The following is a 23272-nucleotide window of genomic DNA, read 5'->3' on the forward strand; positions in this document are numbered from 1 at the left end:
AACACAGTGTCAGCTGCTGGCACATTAAATCCTTCCTCTTCCAGAGTGGACTATATCGAAATTGCTGAGCAAATGGGCAGGAAGTCTCGGTTTCAGCTTGAGACATTAAAAGATAAGAAGGAAATATGTGGAAAGGGCAGCAGAATAGTTAATGTTAGCATGACTGGTCCAATAGCCATACCACTGTCCGGCTGATAAAGCTAGTCTTTGTCAGAGCAAAACTAATGATATTTAAAACTATGCTTGTTTTTGCATAACGCCAAAAGAACAGTGAAAACAAACTCTCTGTTTAGTGGTTTACTGACTTCACACACATTATTTTATTATTATTCAGTAACTGCAAACTAAATATCTCACATACACTTCAAAACGCATGGCATAGTTTTACACCCCTAGTGGCTGTATATGGTAATACATGTACTGTACTTAGGGTACAGATTGCAGTTATTAAAATAGCAATTGAAAAAACAACTTCACATTATACAGCATAGCAGATCTAGCAATTTATATGAACACATCTGCACATGTGATAAGACTAAAACGGGACATATTACTTTTATTGACATGTTTCTGTTATGGGTCTAATTTATATTATGAAGGAAAGTCGCTGGTCAGTGAGCAATAATTGTAGAGGCTGGAAAACCTACCATTGAAACCGATAGCCAAAGACGTGCGACAGCCCTCAGTCTGCTCCGATCTCAAGTTCAAAAGTCTGCTCTCTAAATGGCACCATTGAAATGGGTTCTGGGTTTTCATATAAGAGTACAGAAAAGCATTGTGCATGGATGTGTGAGGATACCACCCTTAGCTGGGATGGCAGTTACCCTCTGTGGGATTTAACTCACTCGGGTAGACCAGAGTATATCCAAAATAAGGCAGCATGGTGGCTAAGTGATTAGCACTTCTGCCTCACAGTGCTGGGGTCATAAGTTCAATTCCTGACCAGGGCCTTATCTGTGTGGAGTTTGTATGTTCTCCCCATGTTTGCGTGGGTTTCCTCCGGGTGCTCCGGTTTCCTCCCACACTCCAAAATCATACTAGGTTAATTGGCTGCTATCAAAATTGACCCTAGACTGTAAGCTCCAATGGGGCAGGGACTGATGTGAGTGAGTTCTCTGTACAGCGCTGCGGAATCGGTGGCGCTAATATCTGATGATGATAATGATATTACGACAGCTCAACACCACAAAATGTTCACAAGATACAGGGTAAATGTTAGTATGTATCATCCAGCAAGTGTAAAGTCAATGGTCAGTTAGATTTTTTTTAGACCTCGGTGGTCACTGAAATCATTGTGAATGACTGTGACATAATAGATATGTTATATCTTCTCAAGATCATGGTTCTCATTCTTCCCATCAGTTTTAATTTCTCTGGATCCACCTGTTCTCCGCTTAGTCCATCAGTTGGAGTTCAGCAGGGATCAGTCATAGGCCCTCTCTATCTATACTACTTCTCTTAGAAAACCAATAAGATCTTTTGGATCTCTATATCTCCTCAATGTGGATGACATCACAATGTATCTATCCTCGTCAGATTTTTCGCCCTCTGTGTTGGCCTGCTTTACTGAAAGTAATTATTATTTAATATAAAGTCATTATTGAATGTCCTCTCACCACCCCAAACAAAAAAATCTTTAAAAAAAAAAAAAAAAACTGAGCTTATAAGCTTATCACCAGTCAACATAAGATACCCGACATATACATTTCTGTTGACAAGAAGACAATAAACCCTACCCCTCAAGCTCACAATCTGGGTATCATCCTTGAATAAGAATAACTTGTCTCTTGTTGCTTATTGTACCTCTTTGTCTCCTATTATTCCTACTCTGTGTTAAGATTTTATGATGTCTATATAGGACTCTCGGCCCCTCTAAGACCTTTATGTGCCAATCATCACATTCATGACATTACATTAAGAGCCTGGACTGAAATAACTAAGTTTTCACAACCTTCTGTCTGTTTACCCCGACACGTGTCATTCTCAAAACTTTTGGCCATGACTGTACAAGTATTGGTTTTCACAAAGTTTGCTGCTTCAGTGTTTTTAGACCTTTTTGTCAGATGCTGCTCTGGTATACTGAAATAAAATTACAAGCATTTCATAAGTGTCATAGGCTTTTATTGACAATTACATTAAGTTTATGCAAAGAGTCAATATTTGCAGTGTTGACCCTTTTTTTTTGAAGATCTCTGCTATTTGCGCTGGCATACTGTCAATCAACTTATGGGCCACATACTGACTGATGGCCGTCCATTCCTGCCTAATCAATGCTTGGGGGTGTGTCAGAATGTGGGTTTTGTTTGTCCACCCGCCTCTTGACAATTTACCACAAGTTCTCAATGGGATTAAGGTGTGGGGAGTTTCCTGGCCAGGGACCCAAAATTTCGATGTTTTGATCCCCGAGCCACTTAGTTATCATTTTTGCCTTATGCCAAGGTGCTCCATCATGCCTGAAAAGGCAAATTACCGTCCCATCTCTCAGCTCTCGTGCCCCTCCAAGCTTCTAGAGAGACTTGCCTACACTCGCCTCACACGGTTCCTTTCCGCAAACAACCTGCTGGATCGTCTTCAGTCTGGCTTTCATTCTTAACACTCCACAGAGACTGCGTTGACTAAGGTTGTCAATGATCTGATCACTGCTAAAACTAAACGCCATTACTCTCTTCTAATTGTGCTGGATCTCTCTGCTGCATTTGACACTGTTGACCACTCTCTTCTCATACAAACGCTGCAATCCCTAGGTCTTCAAGACACTGTTCTATCCTGGTTCTCATCCTATCTTTCTAATTGCTCTTTCACTGTTAATTTCTCTGGGGCCTCCTCTGCTCTGCCTTTTTTATCAGTTGGAGTACCACAAGGCTCAGTGCTAGGTTCTCTGGTGTTCTCTATACCGCTTCTCTTGGAAATCTAATAAGTTCCTTTGAATTTCAGCATCATCTCTATGCGGATGATACCCAAATTTATCTATCCTCTCCTGATCTCTCGACATCTGTGTTGTCCCGTGTAACCGAGTCTTTCTGCCATTTCATCTTGGATGTCCTCTCGCCAACTTAAACTTAATCTTTCTAAAACAGAATTAATAATATTCCCACACACACCAACAAACATACCTAACATTTCTATCTCTGTTGATAACATGACCATAAATCCCACCCCACAAGCTCGCTGCCAAGGTTTAATCCTCGACTCACACCTATCCTTTGTTCCCCACATTGACTATATCTAAATCATGTTACATACATATAAAAACCATTTCCAGAATTCGCACATTTCTCACACAAGACACTGCAAAAACCTTAATTCATGCACTTATCTCCCGCATTGACTACTGCAATTCCCTCCTTACTGGTCTTCCTCAAAACAGACTCAAACCCTACAATCTATTTTGCACACATCGGCAAAATTGATTTTCCTTGCAAATCGTTATTCCTCTGCTGAATCACTCTGCATGTCTCTACACCGGTTGCCTGTTTTATACAGAATCCAATATAAAATACTTTTACTAAACCTACAAAGCCATCAACAAAGCTGCACCAACATACATCTCTCAAAATATTTTCCAACTCGGCAACTCCGTTCTGCATAAGATCTGCGTCTGTCATCCACCCTCATTACATTCCATGTTACAGGATTTTTTTTAATTTATTTTTTTCGGGCTGCACCCACTCTATGGAATTCTCTCCGTCGCACAATAAGACTCTCCTCTGCTCTACAAACTTTCAATCATTCTCTGAAAACCCACCTCTTCAGACAAGCTTATAATATTCCCTTAACCACCCTCTTAACCTCACTACATTACTCCATTACCATGTTACACAATTTCACACAAGACAACTACCCCCTGGCCAATATTATTGTGTGACAGGATCATTTAGCTTATGAGTCACTTTTACCTTTGCAGTCTGGCTGGGCCGAAATGCAAAATATAGACTTAGCCTCATGTGTCAAACTCCCATTGACCCATAGATTGTAAGCTTGCAAGGAGGGCCTTCTCACCTCTTTGTCTGTTTTACCCAGTTTGTTTATTAGTTTATTATGTTCGACCTCAATTGTAAAGCGCTACGGAAAATGTTGGCGCTATATAAATGATGATGATGATGTTGTATGTCGCCAAACTGTTCTTGGATGGTTTGGAGAAGTTGCTTGTGGAGGATGTTTTGGTACCATTTTTTATTCATGGCTGTGTTCTTAGCCAAAATTGTGAGTGAGCCCACTCCCTTGGCTGAGAAGGAACCCCACATATGAATGATCACAGGATGCTTTGCTGTTGGCATGACACAGAACTGATAGTAGCGCTCACCTTTCCTTCTCTGGACAAGTGTTTTTCCAGATGCCCCAAACAATCTGAAAGGGGATTTGTCAGAAAAATTTACTGTACCCCAATCCTCAGCAGTCCAATCCATATACCTTTTGTAGAATATCAGTCTGTCCCTGATGTTTTTTCAGGAAGAGAAGTGGCTCCTTTGCTGGCCTCCTTAACACCAGGCCAGCCTTTAAAAGTCTTCGCCTCAATGCTTCCGCTGGATGTAGAGAAGGCGTTCAACAGGCTCCACTGGCTCTATATGAAAGAAGTTTTACTTAAATTTGGGTTTCAGGGTAACATCTTACACTCCATATTAGCTTTGTATCAAGGCCCTTCTGCAAGAGTATTTAGCAACGGTTTCCTATCCTCTCCCTTCCCTATCACTAATGGAACAAGACAGGGATGTCCCCTTTCTCCTCTGATGTTTGTTATGGCCATAGAGCCTTTAGCACACACTATGACATGCTTCTCGTTTCCCAGGCATCACATTTCACTCCTATACACATAAGCTATGTCTATTTGCAGATGACGTATTTCTATTTGTCACCAGCCCGGAGACCTCGTTGCCAGCCCTGAAGCGTATCCTAGATGACTACAGCTCAGCTTCATTATATAAATTAAATATGACTAAATCTGAGGCCTTACCTATTAATATACCGCAATCCTCATTATCATCTTTGCAAAAGAAATTTCCGTTTGCCTGGGTAAAGGATTCTCTGCCGTATTTGGGCATCTACATTCCCCCTACCCTGTCTACAGTATTTGAAACTAACTTCACTCCAATTTTTTTGCATCTTTCCTCCCTAGCTAAGAATTGTCTTAACTTCGAGGTCTCTTGGCTGGGTCGCATAGCTGTTTTTAAAATGATGTTATTACCCAAACTGATGTATATTTTTCGTGCTATTCCCTATATTGTACCCAGGCGATTGATGGCCCGCTTCCATACGTTAATGATGTCCTATGTGTGGCGGCAGAAACGCCCCCTCCTCTCCCATAAACGTATGGCCCTATCTAAACAACGTGGGTGGCTGATGCTTCCTAACCTATCTAGCTATCAAGAAGCGTGCATATTGAGCCATCTGCGGGATTGGGTGCTCCCCCCCACCTCTAAGCCATGGGTGGACTTGGAGAGAGCCTTGTGCCCCAGCTACCCACTGCTGGACCTTCTTTGGACACCCAGGCCGGTCCGTCCATCTGTTGTATGCAGGCTACGGTCCATTTCGGATGCCATGCAGGTGTGGGATAGAGTTATAGGGCTGCATCCAAACTTTGTTCTCCCATCTCGTAATCTCTCTCTACAGGCAGTGGGTCAGTTTATCCCAGACCTAAATCTTGCTGCTTGGAAAGCTAGAGGGATTTCCTCCATGTCGGATTTTGCCCAAGACCTTTTTCTTCCCTTTGATCAGCTCCAAGCTCGTTATAGTTTGCCATCCTCAGAGACATATAGGTACTTGCAAATCAATCACTGGGTCAGAACTGTCTCTAGGACCCCCTACTCTCTTATTTCACTCCCAACACCTGTCATTGATAGATTGACGAAGGGTAGTGGGAGAGGCGGAATAACATTCTGGTACCATTACATTTACTCCCTGATCCCCCCAGCTAAAACACCTGCACAAACCCAGTGGGAGACGGATGTGAAGTTAGTGCTCACTGAGCGACAATGAGAAAGAATTTATGTAACTTCCCACCGTATGTCTAAATGTATTAATCATACCGAGATGCAGATTAAACTTCTCAACAGGTTATACCTTACCCCGGAACGGCTACACAGGTTCTGGCCAAGCCAATCAAAATTGTGCTGGTGTCAATGTGCCCAAATAGCAGATATCTTCCATGTATTCTGGTTATGTCCAGTGATCCAGCCATTGTGGAGCGAGGTATTTGCTTTGATTTCTTCAGTTTTGAAGACTCCTGTTGCCCCAGACCCAGCTCTAGCTCTCCTCCACATCTACCAGACTTCTATTCCAAAGCACGATCTCTACATATTGGGTCACATTTTGATTGCTGCTAGAGCAGCAATAGCAAAAAATTGGAGGTCTCAGACCCCCCCCTACCACTGCTCGCATCATCTCAAAGATACAATACAGCTTTGAGATGGAAACAACAGACACGCCCTATGCCTCATCTGCATCAGCTCCCATCATGAAGTGGTTTAGGTGGCACGTGTACATGACGGACGGCCCTGGGTCTCCTCAGGATATTCCCCTGCTAGTCTATTTATGGTGGAGACGCCTCCAGAACGCCAAAATGTAGGTTGAGATGCCTTGCTACATTTTTCTATTTTAAAATGTATACCGTTATTACTGTGTGCGCCTTATCTTAATTCAGTGATCCTCCTCCCCCTGCGTGGGGATTTCCCATACGTTTTTCCCTGTCTGTATTTCCTTTCCCCCCTTCTTTTTGTACCCCATATACCCTTGGAAAACTTTAATAAAAATATTGATGCAAAAAAAAAAAAAAAAAGGTCTTTGCCTTACTGTGCATGCAGATGCACTCACACCTGCCTGCTGCCACTCCTGAGCAAGCTGAATCAACTTTACGAGATGTTCCTGGCACTTGCTGGACGTTCTTGGGCGCCCTGAAGCCTTCTTCACAACTATTGAACCTTTCTCCTTGATGTTCTGGATGATCCGATAAATTGTTGATTTAGGTGTAATTTTACTAGCAGCGATATCCTTGCCTGTGAAGACCTTTTTCTGCAAAGCAATGACGACTGCACGTGTTTCCTTACAAGTAACCATGGTTCATAGAGGACGAACAAAATAATATTTGTGCCATTCCCAAAACTTTTGGCCATGATTGTACATGTCTCAGTGTCCATGACTAAAAGCAAATTTCATATTATTGGCAACATTTAAACTTACATAAGGGAGAACCAATACTGTTCAGATGTGCGGTGTATGAGGTTTGTGGATGCAGCAGTGGAACGCGTCAGCCATGCTTGGCTTTGGGGCACATATGGTCCCCTGTAATAGTTGCCATTATTGTGTTGTTGGAATAACATGGCAAAACGTGAGCTCCTATTTTGCCTTGCCAGTTAAACCAGCACAGCGTGGAAAAGAAGTTATAAATTACTATGATTATTTTAGATTACATTGATGAGCAACTCAAGGTCTTCAACAATAACACTGTCACATTACGATCATCATGACATAAAGGCAAATAACCGTTAAGACAATTCCTGAAAAGCCACTATATAGAGTTTTTAAATGCTACAAGTAGCTTCTCATAATTTTTCCAGTTGAATTGGGGTTAGTGGTCTCTAGCAGTTTGTGTGGAGCATGACAATTGCTCAGTCAATTAAAATTATTATTATTTCTGTGCCATATTGAATGTGGCCTTTACCGGATGAGGTATCCTCCAGTGTTCCATATACTGTATGTTACAATTATGTGCTCGCAGACGCTATACAAATAATTGATGTTATACAGTAGGGTCAGTGGATGTTGTCAGGAATAGTGGGGGCCATGAAAAACATTGAAGGGCTATTTCCAGCCCATAGGCCACCACTTGGGCAGTCCTGGTCTAAATAATAGACCTCTCTCGTTTATTCATGGTTATAGTAATTTCCAAGAAATATGCAGTGCTATAGGATCTGACAAAGACTGTGTATTCACTCAAGTACATGCAGTAAACTGTAACATAAGACATCAGCAGCATCCAGGAAATAAAGTCTTTAATAATGTTACAGATGACTAAAGGCTAATGAGAGTTTAGTGTTTTTTTCCCATTGAGTCATGTGGTAAAGAAGGAGTTAATTAAGAGGATGCTATGCCAGAAGGGATTGGACTACAAGAACATGTTGAAGTCAGCCTGATAATTGCACTGTTATCTTATACTTGAGATGACAGATGTGATTTAATGGAACAGAATGAATGTAGCATACAGTAGTTCAGAGATATATTATGTCTAGATAAAGGATTAGCTCATTGACAGTCATGTTTGAAATGTCCCAACTCCAAAACTGTCCTTGTTGCCGATTAACTCGTCTGTATTAAAGCAGGACAGTCACAATGCTGTGGTAGAACATTAAATTATAATTAAATCCCCAATATGTATTAGTATAGCCTTACAGTGATCAAGTAGCTTTATCAAACGCTGTGTAAATGAAATGACCATTATAGCCAGAGACAATGTATGACTTTTTTTTTTTTATTACCCATGAGCACTTTGAGCAAACTCAGCTGGATTTCTAACTCCTGAGTAAAAAGGCAAACTTTACGAAAGCCATGAGTCATTAATTGCTGGAACCCTGGCGTGCATCTGATGGGTCTCACCCATACTTCCGCCCATGGTGCTTAGCCCTTCCAAGGGGCATGTACTCAGCCTCCACAAAACTTCCACAGCCTGTTCCATGATACAGCAGCATGAATCACTATGGTGCTTTCAAGCATCTGCAAATATACTTCCACTCGTTGAGAGCATTAGTATAACCACATAAATGTTGTGTGTGAAACATACATTTGCAAAAGCTGCTTGAAAGCACCATCCTGCTTTATGTTGCTGGACCTTCACACAGGCCCCATCATATGTCTCTAGCCTTAGATGGGAAGCATCAGCAAAGGAAAGACATAAAAGCAGTGCAAAATCTAAATGACGGCCATGATAAGAGGTAGGTAAGGATTCCAATTTCATTTCTGCCAAGGAACACACTACTAATAAGCATAGCTTTATGTAATACAGACATATAAATACCAAAATCACAGATTTACATGTTCATTTTGTGTATACCTCACTAGATGTGTCTGCCAGGGTCTAATTAACAAGCAATGAAGTATGGTCAGGCATATTTTGCCTTCGAGTTGCACCGCAGCAGCTTCTATATGTTTTCATGCTACAGCCAGTAGAGGGTGCTGTTCAGTTGGAGAGTCAAAGTAAACATTAATAGATAAGAAGTGGTCTGTGCAAAACGATGCATGTTCAAATGTGTAACCAAACTTTAACAAATAAAAATAAAGCAAGTGCGGGGGTCGTGGTGACGCGACTCGCATCATCACGGCTCCTTCTGTGACTGTGCAATGCTCCGATTGCACAGCAAAGGGTGTGGCCATGATGGAGGGCACATGATCGCAGCAAATGGCACCATGAGTGGAAATATATATGCAAAAGTCCCCTGCCCACTTCCCTAGTGAAATGAGCGGGGGCCTTTCCCGGGTCAGTAGACAAGTATGAAATAAGTAGAGATGGTCACTGAACCCCGTGTTTTGGTTTTGGATCTGGATTACCTTCGCGTTTTGGTTTTGCAGAACCGCCCTTGCGTGTTTTGGTTTTCGTTTTGGTTTTGTTTTGCTATTTTTGAAAAAAAATAATTTTTTGGGGTCTAAAATAATAATAATAATTTAGTGCTCCACCAGTTTCTTAGATAAGTGAGGTAATTCTAAAGATGATAAATTATGAAAAAAACAGTTTAATCCCTGGTAGGCCGTCCTTAATTCAAACACTTGCCTGCAAATTATACAGACAAATCTGGTTGTCTACCTCCTCCATCTTTGATTATTGGCAATGTAGCCATCGTCTTTGGGTGTATATTACACCCTCCACTTGTAGTTGAATAAAACTAAAAAAGCAGCCTGCAGACTGTGGAACTAGAAAGTAAAATTAAATGGACCACGGTAGTTTGTTGGCTATCTATGCCCCTCCCGCCCTCCACTTGTAGTTGAATATAAAAAAGCAGCCTGCACACACTGTGGAACTAGAAATTCGAATATACAAAGAAATGGACAAAGGCAGCTTGGTATCTGTCTGCATCAGATCCCCTCTCAACTAGGAGTAAAATAGAAAACTATTCAGTCGTTATATAATCTAGAATATAAATAGAAATTGAGAGAGGCAATTTGGTATCTGTCTGCCTCATAATCATCAACATCCTCATTAGTGCCCTCGTCACCTCCACAAATCTCCCCCTCATCCTTTTCTAATTCCAAAGTGGCATCCTCAATTTGTGTATCACCGGCTACACTCGGGCTGTTCAGGCACACATCAGCAGGACTGCTGAAAGGGTCCATCTTTATGGGTACACTAATAGAATGCTCACGATTAGACATACCACTGGTGGATGGACTCTCCACAGGGATTGGTGTCATTTGTGAATCAGAGCAAACATTATCCTCTAATGCCTTACTGTTATCTTGCGGCTCGGCTTTGACGCGTAACAGTAGTTGTGCACCAATTGTAGGCTCGGTAACTTTTTGGGATCTGCCACTAATAGCCAAAGGTGAAGGCCTCATTCTCTCTTTGCCACTGCGTGTGTAGAATGGCATGTTGGCAATTTTTTTTTTATCGGCACTTAACTTTTGCTCAGTAACACTTCTTTTCCACTTCAACACAGTAAATTTTTGGGGGGTTTTTGTTTTTTGGACTGATTTAGAAACACTGTGTAGTTTGACATCGCCTTGCCCAGATGACGTACTGGGAACACCAACATCAGGACTGTTGACAGAACCTGCTTGCTCATTCTGATCATATGTGGACTGCTTTGAATTCATTCTGAGCGCAAAGCACTTGTAGTGGTAAAAAATATTTGGTAAGATACTGCTGACAAATATGACTTTTGACAGCCAGAAATATTTATGCACAATTAGGGGGGGAGGGGGGACGATGACACCCCAAAAGCACTGGGGAGTGCCAAATATAAAAAAAAATAAAAATAAACCTCTATCCTCCTCTCTAGCGATTTTTGTTACAGCAATTGCAATAAGAATATTGGATTCTCTGTCCCTGCTCTAATCAGCCTGTGACTACACCCTGCTCTCTCCCTCTGTCAAATGGCGATGGATTGCTGTGGAGGCGTGTATTTATAATCTTGAAGTATCGCGAGAACCGAGCCCCGATGACGTCACGATGATGCTCGGCCTCGATTTGGATTCGGAGCAGGCGGGATAGTACCGAGATACTCAGCTCGGTACTCGGATAGGCAAAGTTCGGGTGGGTTCGGTTCTCGGGGAACTGGACCCGCCCATCTCTAGAAATAAGGCAATCTACTTCTAAATAAAGATTATAACCTCGCTCTCTCTAATACTTGACATGGAAGTAAACAGAAATACTTTGTAGCAATGATATGTATATTGAGTTCTAGTTTCTAGTAGGCGGGTTGGCAAACACGCTTTATGATATATAATGTGGATTCAGCCAATCAGCTTCCTTGATACATTCAGAAGGTGCCATCTGCAGAATAGAGCAGGCCGGGTGTCACCACGGTTAAGTTAGCAAGCGGGAGGGTGGAATTCCTCAGTTTTACCAATTGCAGGGAGGTGGGTTGAAGAGGGGTAAAACAAAACAACACAACAGCACAACAACAACCCCCTCCCCCACATTGTTAGTTGTTCTTTAAAGCAGCCAATAGGAATCAGCCAGTGGGTCATGACCGCAGCAGGGTGTCTGTCATTCATCCCACTGTCGCTAGGTGAGCAGGGGGAAGTCTTGCTGGCTCAGGAGGAGGAACAGCGACATTTTTCCTCAAGGGGAATAGTTGAGATATTATGGGACTGGCATAGGTGCCAAAGGGGAAGAAGAGGAAAGTAGGATTGAGCAGTATCACGTCAGGGGGATATAAAGTCAAAGGACGTACTCACATCCACCTCTTTTTTCCAGTAATAACAGAGGGCATAAGTGGAGGAAGCAAATCCCCAAGTTTGTTTAAACTTTCTTTGAACTAGTCAGGGCTGGAATCTTTGGCGATTGAGTAGAAGAAACCATTAGAGATGATAGGGAGAGGTCATCCCAAGGGAGGAGGTCTGCATCAACTGAAGCTTCGAGGATATAAGATTATGAAAATAGGCAGAAGGCCCAGAGCCCATCCTTGTTGGATAATAGGCAAGGAAAGAGCAGGACAGGAGGTAAAAATAAGGTGAAGGTGTTTATGGCAACTGGTCAGGGGTGCAGGGGGCAGATTATGAAGGCGACAGGCAAGGATGGCCAAGCCAAAAGCAAGATGGTGACCTGAGGATGCTTCAATTGCTAGCAGGTGGACATCAGGTTTGCCAAATAATACGCGGGTAGCAAGTGTCACTGGAAAAAGAGGGTTAAGTAATATGCAATAGTACTTGGCATGTTATTATTGGCTGCCTTTTTTTTCCTCACAGTCAAGGAAGTATCCAGCAATGGTTGAAACATTTCCTACTTGTCATCATGTTTGGAGAAAGAGAAATTAGGAGCTGGACAATGTTGGCTACAATGGACAGAGGGCTTATGTTCCCTTCAGCAGGGTCATCACATGGCACAGGAGTGAGACTGAGGGTCAGGTAGCACCACGGATACATTTAAAGAAGAACTGTTTGCATTGCTGGCACAGCATTGGGTAGTAGGCGATTGTGTTTGACAAATGGCAGCAGACGTTAAACCTCGAGCTGGAACAGGAAATGCAGCAGATATTCAAGGAGAAATGATTTATTTTAATGTAAACCAAAAACCATTAGTCATGTCCTTCTTGAGAGTCCCAATGAATATGCTTCCTGCTGTAACACTAAAGGTATCGCTCACAGGAAAGGGCAATAAGTGTACAAGAAAGGTCAGGGAATGTGGTTTTAACAAATGGCCAAATGGGTCCGTCTACAGCATGGTTATGTGCGCAATTATTAGGCATAGCAAGAAGCAGGGAATATGATGAGAGGGTAGCAGGTGTGGGTCCTGTATTAACGGCAGGTCCAAAGGCACCACAAATGCAACATAGGGCAGCCATGGGGCTTATCTCCCAAACCCATGACAGAGATGGGCGGTGAGCCGAGAACACAGGTTTGGGTAATAACTAAAGGAACAGCATTGGGTAATAACTAAAGAAAAGCAGTATATACCCATCTATGCAATGGGGATACAAAAGTGTGGCTATCTCCATCAAAACTTTCCTAGACCAGCAGCACCAGGTGGAACACACACACATATACATAGGACCAGGTCCCTCTCACATCTCTCCTTGTCCCCCAACCCTTCTCACCACTTTCTCTCTCTTCCCCACACCAGCCATGCGAGTGCCGACATTGTGCCTACCAGCAGTTCAGGAGGCACCATTAGGACCTAGGAAGTTAACCTACCTTCTCAGGAGTCCAGGTGGCCTCCCATTATTCCAGGAGTCTCCCGGACAACCCTGGGAGAGTAGGCAACTATATGTATTATATTCTCTATAGTACTACTCTTTTCAATCGGAACTATTTTTTACCAGTTATTTATATAGGGTTGTAGAATTTTCTAAAGTACAATGTAATTACAATTTTTTTCATATACAAGAACAGACTTGCAAAAAATAAATACCAGACTCAAAAGGACTGAAGAAGGGTTGAGGAAATCTTCGCTCAAAATGCACACAGATTATGGCATCACATAATATGCAGCCTCCATCCATCATTGTCAAGACAAAAGTGCAACTTTAACATATGCATGACATCTATTTTAATGCTTAATTCTAAAAGCACCAACCTACATCATGTCCGCAAGATATAAATACACAGCTTTTAAAAAAGTGCTGGTGAAGGAAGAATTCCCACAGATATCGCAGAAATAAAAAGTGCTACAATGAAAAGAATGAATGAAAATAGAACTATGGAAAACACACATACCATTAACTTATTGCTGCAATTGGAACCTCTCTCAAACTGACTATTTTCTTTGTACTACATACCTTCCAAAGATTCCAATTGAGACAAATAAGACCTCACCCCAACCTCACCATGCTGAGACCATTACTGGTGAGGTCACAATACTATTGTAGTCAGTGGTCGAAGTGGAAATTTAGAAGTGGCGGTAAGGAAAGTGTGCATGAAATTTAAGTTTGAAATTATCTTTAGAACAACCCCCCCCCCCTGTTCCCACATAACTGTCACACTTAATGTAAGGTGATGACAACTTGCTGGTATTTGCGCTGCTGAAACTGGAGGCGCGGAGTCTAACGCACCCCTGGTCATCACCAGGGATCCCTGCAAGGAAGTTTGTATTTAGCCACAAGGGACACGCAGGTCGTGGTTCTCCAGAACAGCCACCAGTGAAGCAGATGAAGAGTGGTCAGGCAATCTGGGTCAGAACCGAGTGGACAGAAACAGTACCGAGTCAGAATAGGAGGGGAGCGACTTTACAAACCAAGGGTCAAGATCACCTGGAGGAATTCAAGCCAGTGACAATCCAAAAGACAGTCAGGAGAATAGCCGAAGTCAGGAACCAAAGACAATAAGAGTTAGCACACTGGAACGCTGGAGCACTGGTAGAGGCCATATACTCCTCACCCGAAGGTCGGCCAATCAGAAGTATCAGCAACCAGATGCAGGGGGACGAGCATTTATTTGTATAGTGCCACAGATTATGTAGCGCCTGCCATAATCATACATATAAAACACATGAAAAGAGCAAACATAATAACATGGGTACAGTTAGGCAGCATAATAAAGGTTTGGATAAAATGAACAGAACAAAATCACATGGCATACAGAAACATGAAAGGGACTACAAAACAGACATCAGTGTGAACAGACATGGGTATACTGCCCTGATGGTGAGATCTTACATTGTGGAGAGTATGGAGGAGGATGGGAGATAATAGGGGCAGATGTAACATTAGGCTCGGTGGTCCAGGCTAAATGGTTCAAGTTGTAGGAGGGTGGAATAATGGGGTGATGGATGACTGGGGTAGGGATAATGGGCAGGTGGGATGTGAAGGGATAGGAAGGAGGAGAATGAGACAATAGAGAAGACTGCAGAGCTGGGGCACATGAATAAGCATTGCAGGTGGACACAGTTTGCCGTTCATAAATAACCCTACATGTGGGATGTATTAAACAAAGTGGTTCATGTATTAAGCATAGCAAATGTTGTTTCATATACTGTATAGCCAGAGATGACATAAAATAATAATAATATTGACTTCCTGATAATCTTGTTACTTAGCCACACTGTGCTTGTCTGCACGCCCCTACAGTCACATACTCGGTGTGGCAGGTCCCTCTGCCACTCATGGACCCCACTGGCATCAGTCACCACATGAGAGGTAAAAGCAGACTAGCAGCACTGTAGGAGAGGACCCGAGGAAGCTGCGCATTCTTTGGAGGCAATTTGGAGTCAAGTAAGCCCCATGGACACCAGGGTAGCAGCGGTGCCAAGAGCTGGTGGCCGAGGCCCCTGCGGAAGAGTGCGTCTGATCTGGTTTGTAGCTGCAATGTAGTTGGGTGTAGCTTAGACATATCCACAGCGCTTGTCTTATCCAGGGGGAGGAGGGGTTGCAGCAACTCGCAGATTGTATAGCAATAGGAGCACACACACACACACACACACACACACACACAGGTACCAATCAGTCAGATCAGTGGGAGAAATGGCGGTATGGGATGCCGCCAAACCCCATACCACTTAGAGCACCATCTCTAATAGGCCATGCCACTGAGACACATGAAGATAAGTAGTATTGACCAGGAGCACATAAAAGGTGGAGAGGGGGGGTGCCACCAATCTGGTGTGGCCCTTTGGAGGCTATGGAAGGGCCCCAAAAAGTTGCTGTACAAGGGCCTAAATTTCCTCTTGGCAGCTCTGGTGTTGGCATTATGGAATCACTCTCACTTTAAACACTGTGTTTTGGGGTAGGGAGCAGGGATTGAGACCACTGTCTCCTGCATTTCCACCCCACCAGAGACGAGCGAAACGGCTGTGAAAATTCGCAGTGGAACAGACAGTTTTATAGAGATGTAGAGTTCCAGCAATACAATTTTTGTGTTCCACATTTGCTCCACCATGCCATTTACATGAAGCTTAATTATCCTTCCAGGCTCCCACACTGTAAATTACCGGTGTCTTTTTCTGTATGACTGTAAACATCAATTTACAGTGCAGAACTTGCCAGATCAGCCAATTAAATCTGTACACACATGAAACAGACTGTTACACAGCCTTTACATGCACCTGTACTCCACAAATATCCATTATTTTAGGGACAGTCCCTTCATCCAAACAGTACCCCGTTTTAGTCTTATGCAATGACTTGCATGGATCTATAGTATCTGTAGCTATGTATTGTAAAACGTGTTTTGTGGTTCTGTGTGTTTGAAAGACTGTCAAGTTGTGCGTCATGTCTACAAACGCAAAGTAAAAATGTGTCAACATAAATCTATTTGTGTCCCACTTTGGCCAAATGAAATGTTGAGAGTATAAAACTGGTGCACAATGAATAATATACGGTCACTAACAACTACAAATTTTCTTTTGTTTTCTAGACACCATTAGGAAAATGACAGCATTTGATTGGTAATTACCTGGTACAATATCTTTTCCCTGCCCTTCAGTTTTCTTAGTGTACATTAGAATAATACAACGTAGTTGCTTTCTGTCAGATACACAGTTGAGGGATGTGGAGTAAATAAGGACAGCCTAAGGCACAGTTTCTCAGCTTTGGTCTTACAAGAAAGACAGCATGCAGGCACCCCCCACTCTCCTTTGCAAGTTCTTAAAAGTCATCAGGAATGCAGATATGGGGAAGGGTGTGTGTGACCTGCATGCTATCTTTCAAGTTGGGAATGTGGGAAACTCAGATTCCACTATGACATCATTTTTTTTGAGAATGTCTTTAATTATCAGTAACTTCTGAGCCAAGTTATAGCCTGAATATACTGTCAGACCGGAGAGCCCTGTGAGGCCCTGGGAGGTAGGGCTTTCCTCTAGGGCCGGGCCTACAACAGTGTTACATACTTCAACCATGTTCACAGGGACATCAATAATGTACAGAGGCACTTATACACTGCAGTAATATATCCTACATTAAATATCTTACTTGTTGAAGGAGAGAGATACTGGGCTTCCCCCATTCTAAAATGGTTATTAATACAATAACTTGCACTCAGCACAGCAAATGTAACATACCAGACATCACAGGTCCTGTTAAAACACGGGAATGTGTGTGTGTGTAATATATATAAAATAATATTGCTGCTTGCAATAGTCCTAAATATATATGTGTGTGTGTGTATATATATATATATATATATATATATATATATATATATATATATATATATATACACACACACACACACATATATATTTAGGACTATTGCAAGCAGCAATATTATTTTATAGTATAGTAATAATATTTTATGTTTAAATACAGGTTTTAGGTGAAGACGTTTCTTCTAACAGAAAATTAAAATATTACATTTGTATACAAGAAGATACACACCTAGACGGCTTACACAATGGGGAAATGTTTTCATGGTCAAACCAGAAAGATGGGTTTATCACATTCACATTCCAGACAACCAGGAAGAATGTTGGTGTTCAAGACAGTACATGACAGACAAGCTGGTAAAACAAGCTGGGTAATGCCGCCCAGCAGTAGTATTAAATGCAATTACAGTCATTTTTCATCTAAACATAAAAATGTAAAAAAAAAATTATGTGCTCAAATGTCATCCAGACATTTCTATCAGTGGATATCGTGGTAACCGCTTGTGTTTGATCCAAAGACCATGGAACATCCAGATGGAATTCACAATTGCTTGTGAGATGCAACCGATTTCACAGAGAGAAAGAGCTGAACATGTGATTAATTTGTGAGCTGTCTGCCAGCACTTCTAGAGGAGTGTGAGCTATTCAGTCTCTGTCACACACCATTTCTGGTAATAAGCATAGAATGTCCTTGCTGATAAGTATTTGATTGTGCAGCCTTATTCATCAAACACTATCCTCATTTGTTTGATTGGCCGCAATTTGTAGTGGAACTCAGAGAATTTTAGTTGCCCTGTGGCAAGGTTACCATGTGCCAGACACAGAGGAGACCAAAAAATATTGATCTGTAGCCGTCTACATTTAACAGTTTAAAAGCTCAGACAATTCTTCCATGTATCACGATAAACACAAGAGACGCATTGCATAAATAAAAATGGACTAAAATCTCTGAATTATGCAAAGTCTATCACATACACAATCTGTTTACTAAGTAATCTAAGTATAATATGAATTAATCTCACAATGTGCCTGCATAGTAGCAATATCTGAGCAGATCTGTTGATGGGTGCAACGTATGTCCTGAGCTAGCTATGCTTCTTGTTGTTATCTTCAGTTATACTTACCTACTCTCCCAGAATGTCCTAGAGACTGTTGAAGTTTGGGGAGTCACCCAGAAGAGCATGTACCCTGCTGGGTGCAGGTGGGGCCAGGTCCGTCTTTCCGACTGGGCACGATGGGCAGGACAAGCGGACAAAGGGGACCGAGGCAGGAATCCTATAGAAAAAAACCAAACAAAACTTTTCTTTTGCGGTCACCTGACCGTTCAGGTCAGGTGGTGATCCTGGTCCCCTCTTTCTTGCTGCGCTCGCAGTGAATGTCGGGCGTGATGACATTCACTGCAAGTGCAGAACGGCGACGAAGAACAGAAGAGGATTCGACTCGAAGAACAGGGCGATTGAAACGTAAGTTAAGGGGGATTTATAATGTTGTTAAGATGGCCCTGGGTGGGGCATAATGAAGCGTTTTGTATAATGATGGCCCAGGAGGGTAGTATATAAAAGTTGGAAAGATTCTGAACTAATTTACTACATGTGTATCGCTCTGCAGCCCAGAATACCATTGGATCCCTGCTTATCACGTGAATCTCTACCTTCACTCTTACTCTCCTTTTCAACCTGACTGTGGTAATATCACTAATGTACTCTTTTCCCCTGTAAGAGAGTGCATTGTAGTCCATCCATAGTTATACACAAGAGCTCTATGGAAGAGTTTTCATAAAGCTCTATTGGGAGCTATATGTAATTAAATACTTTGTTCACAAGAAAAAAAAAACAGATATCTGTAAAGTTCATGATTTTGGATGGAGCGTGTTAAGGCCCAGGTGTAACACTACCTGAGCATAGCAAGAGGAGGAGTATAACTTTCCTGAAGACAACAAGCGGAGGGATTCGGAAGGATTATATATAGGTACTTTATACTAGATTTGATATGGTTACGTAATAACTAGGTACAAAGGTTTTTCTTATCCCCTTTGATAAATAGTCCTGTCAGTATGAAAGGGAGAAGTACATATATTAAGAGGGCTGGCACCATTTGTAGAAGTTTGGCTGATACACTCACAGAAAACAACTGTGTCTTTATCAAGGTGGGCAGGAGGTTAGGGAACGATGGAATTTTTTCCTGTTTTAGTAATTTTTTTCCTACTTTAATTAATTAATTAATTGCCTTAATTCTATTTTTCTTTGTTTTTCTGGGAGAGCCTTTAAACTGGGGAGAAGTCGGATTAAACTCTCCTATACACCGAATATATTTAGTGCTATAATGTTATCTATATTAAATAATAGTTTATACTCATTATATGGTGCTATTAGATACCGAGTACGTTGGATCTAATTGTATTAGTGTTGTGGAGATCCATTTCCTACATCTCAAGGAAATTATATTCTATTATGTCATAATGATGTCTCCTTGTTTCCTAGCAACCCCTCTACACAAAATGTGGAGGTGCTCAGATCCTCCTGCATTCTAAACGCAGTGCTTATACTGATCTGAGTGGAACAAGTGCAGGGACCAAATCTACAGCATATACAGGATAGGTTTTCAAACTTTTTTGTGCTCAAAGCACACAAAGGGACAAATTACAGCTATAACCCATATGGATGGACCGCCTATGCCACCCTGTCTATTGTTGCTGGGAACCGGCTGGGCTTACTTTGCCATCATTCCCTTTCATTATTACGAATATGCCCCTCCTTGCACAGTGGGAGGGGCCTGCTGCCACCACTGAGCTCCTTCTATGGCACTCAGAACCACATTCCTTCTGTGTCACCGATGCTGCTAGCGTGTCTCGTTACTGGTGTACCTGGGCTGGTTACTCCGGACCTCTTACTATGGATCCGGGTTGCTGTGAATGGGTCCCCCATGGCCTATCACACTGACCAGAGCTGCGGTAGCAAACAGAGCGATGGTACTGTAAACACTTGGGTCCAAAACCTCAGAGACAGCCGGAGAACGGATTAGGTTTAGGGTCTAATCTGTAGATCACAGGAATACAACGATATTGAAGATGTTTTTAAGCAGGTCTTTGAAGCAAGATGGTTTATTTGCGAACACTGGTTAGTGGTACCAGTGATTTAAGTCAGATGAGAATCAGAAGAACACTTACATGCTCACACAGCTCATCTTTTATACAGTTCATAAATAGTCTAATTTAGAATCAGGATATACTCTATTTACACAAACATGGATTTACATGCATTTCAAGACTAACAAAATTTACACTTATCTATGAAAATCACTCTGGACAAAAGGCCACACAGTAACGACCCCCTGCTGGGCCTTTGGCCAGAGCAGGCATGACACTTCATCACAAAACTTGGTTAGCACTTCCTGCTATCAGACTCCCTTGCACATATGCCTATTTGGAGGTTTCCACTAGCAACCTTACAAATCCTAAACAATGACACTGCCATACTAAATACATCCCAATACACACAAGACCTCCATCCACAAAGGCCTATTGTATCAGATATATGCATCACAAATAAGGCATATCCTTCAGTAAGGTGAAAACAGGAAAGACCAGTCTCTACCCTGGTCTCAGAAATAACGATTCCCTATCTCAGAATATATACAATACAAAAAAATAAGTGCCTATGCAATTATATAAATATGCGCCCTGCGCTATTTCCTTTAAATATTTTTACCAAAAGTTATTTAATAGTGATCCAGTCACACTTGGCAACTGGAGGGGAGGTCAATTGGCAAGTGCAGGGGGGCGTAGCGCTGCAAATCATGATTGTTGCATTATGCCACAGGGGCCAAAAGGAAGCAATTCACTGCAAATTGCGTCATTGAACCCCCATCCCACCCACTTCAATAGGACGTGGGTGGGATCAAGGAGAAAGGGCTGACCTCATGGGGGTCTGGAAGAACTCCCCAAAATTCGTGGGGCACCCTGATGTTTCAGGGAGGGAAGGCAAGTATGCTTTCACCATGCTTTGACCAGACACCCATTCTGGAGGACCAGAATATATAGCACACAAAGGGACTGGAGTCCATTCTGCAATATAATCTCACATCTCCTCCGTACAGCACACATCACAGACACATGGAGTGTCATCATACCTCCCAACATTGGGTATCTGGCATCTGACAGGGGACATGGTCTTATGATGGTGGCATGTCCACAGGGGCGTGCCTTAGACTAGGCCCTGCTGGTATCCCAGTCCGTTAAACACTCAGTCGAGAGAGGGAGATATGGGGGAGCTTAGTTCTCCAGTACGCCCCTCCCCTTAAGGATATGATGGAAAATAAATAAGATTGCCATATTCTCTCCACTGCTCAGTACGGTGTCCTTTATTAGGGGTGCTACTGCAATGGGAATTTGTGGGACAGAGGAGCAGAGGGTCATGTCACAAATGTCTGTTTTTGGACTGCACACATATTTCTAAGAAACTACACATTAGAATTTTGCACAGTAAGATGGATGAGCCCAGCACTGGTCCTTGGCTATTCCAGAGGGCTAATAGTCTTAAATGAAGATGTATTTTATTTCAGTCTGCTGGACAAAACCATGTTACAATGCAAGGGGTGCAAATTAGTTTTCTGTTTTGCACATAAGTTAAATTCTGACTGTTTTTTCATATAGCACACAAATATCAACTTGTACATTTCAGTGTACAAATTAGGGATGTGCACCGGCGACTTTTGAGGTCTCGTGTTTTGTGTTTTGGATCCGGATTTTCGTTATTTTTGGGGTTCGGATTTGTCTCGCAAAACACTTGACGAAAGGTCTCGGTTCGGATTTAAGGTTTTGGATTCGGATTTTTTTTGAAAAAAACATAAAAAGTTTGAAAAACAAGTTTTTGGGCTTATTTTCACTCCTAGGCTATTATTAACCTCAATAACATTCAATAACAAGCATTTCCACTAATTTACAGTGTATTCTGAACACCTCACAATATAGTTATTAGTCCAAAACGTTGCAACAAGGTATCTTTCTGGACTGCGTAGAGGAGTGGGTCACCACAATATATATTAAAAACCCTGAACTTTTATGAATCGCACCAATAAATGTACCTGGACTGCGTAGAGGAGTGGGTCACCACAATATATTAAAAACCCTGAACTTTTATGAATCGCAACAATAAATGTACCTGGACTGCGTAGAGGAGTGGGTCACCACAATATATTAAAAACCCTGAACTTTTATGAATCGCACCAATAAATGTACCTGGACTGCGTAGAGGAGTGGTTCACCACAATATATATAATAAGAAAACCATCAACTTGTTAGATTCGCACCAATAAATGTACCTGGACTGCGTAGAGGAGTGGGTCACCACAATATATATTAAAAACCCTGAACTTTTATGATTCGCACCAATAAATGTACCTGGACTGCGTAGAGGAGTGGGTCACCACAATATATATAATAAGAAAACCATCAACTTGTATGATTCGCACCAATAAATGTACCTGGACTGCGTAGAGGAGTGGGTCACCACAATATATATAATAAGAAAACCATCAACTTGTATGATTCGCACCAATAAATGTACCTGGACTGCGTAGAGGAGTGGGTCACCACAATATATATTAAAAACCCTGAACTTTTATGAATCGCACCAATAAATGTACCTGGACTGCCTAGAGGAGTGGGCACTGGGCACCACAATAAAATATATAAAAAACCTTCAACAGGTCTGCATTACACTACACATACGGCTGCTCCTCCATCCTCTCCATCATATACATGTTGGAGTTTTAGCGTGTGACAACCTCTTGTTTTTGATAATGTCAGTGCATTTTGAATATTTTTCAATTTGCCCCACACCACTGAATGTACTTTATCTATGATACGCATCTATCTATCTTGACTGCGTAGTGTGGTGGCCCCGGTACACAATTTGGTACCGAGGCCACAATATAATTAAAAAACCCTCCACGTGTCAGAATTCCACCAAAAAAGGGTATGGACTGCGTAGTGTGGTGGCCCCGGTACACAATTTGGTGCCGGGGCCACAATACCTCCTCCAACTTCCAAGTGTA

General features: G+C 42.1%; 1 protein-coding gene across 5 annotated transcripts in view; it reads right to left on the reverse strand.

The window, feature by feature from the left end:
- SGPP2 (sphingosine-1-phosphate phosphatase 2) overlaps positions 1-23272 on the reverse strand; it is a 99554-nt gene that overhangs the window by 27270 nt on the left and 49012 nt on the right. The window contains exon 1 of one of the 5 annotated variants that reach the window (XM_075201864.1): positions 4411-4460. The exons of the other annotated variants lie outside the window; for them this stretch is intronic. The gene's annotated coding sequence lies outside the window, so the exon portion shown is untranslated. Of the gene's footprint in view, positions 1-4410; positions 4461-23272 lie in introns of those variants that run through there. 5 annotated transcript variants of the gene reach the window in all.

Source organism: Mixophyes fleayi, chromosome 3, assembly GCF_038048845.1.
Source record: "Mixophyes fleayi isolate aMixFle1 chromosome 3, aMixFle1.hap1, whole genome shotgun sequence".
NCBI classification, from domain to species: domain Eukaryota; kingdom Metazoa; phylum Chordata; class Amphibia; order Anura; family Limnodynastidae; genus Mixophyes; species Mixophyes fleayi.